The following is a 399-nucleotide window of genomic DNA, read 5'->3' as shown; positions in this document are numbered from 1 at the left end:
GCAGGTGTAGTGGACTTTCCTCTGCACACTCCCCAGGCTCTTTCCTCCTGCCTCTCCCTTCTGCCAGGCATCCTGGGTGCACCACTGTGATTCCACTTAGAACGTGTTTGCTCAGTGAGACAACGGGGATTGATTCCCTGGCTTCAGTGCTTCTGCTGGCCAGCGTTTATGTACCTTTCCCTAAGACTTTCATGTTTTCACTATCCAACTTCCATCACGTGGCTAGGTTAGTTCCCACAGATCATACTCACAAGCGTACTGGCAGGGACTTCTATGCCCACATGTGCACACATATGCATGTGTACACAGTAACATCCCTGAGAGGAAACTTGCACATATGCAGAACTACAAGCTTTCTTCTCCAGGAACATGAATTTTGGTAAGCACCCAACTTTCTTT

General features: G+C 48.6%; 1 protein-coding gene across 1 annotated transcript in view; it reads left to right on the top strand.

The window, feature by feature from the left end:
* The window catches only part of LOC104979987, a 35,182-nt gene that overhangs the window by 34,309 nt on the left and 474 nt on the right, over positions 1-399 (top strand).

Source organism: Bison bison, unplaced genomic scaffold (genome assembly GCF_000754665.1).
Source record: "Bison bison bison isolate TAMUID 2011002044 unplaced genomic scaffold, Bison_UMD1.0 scf7180017864492, whole genome shotgun sequence".
Classification (NCBI taxonomy): Eukaryota; Metazoa; Chordata; class Mammalia; order Artiodactyla; family Bovidae; genus Bison; species Bison bison.
This window is presented reverse-complemented; position numbering and strand designations above follow the sequence as displayed.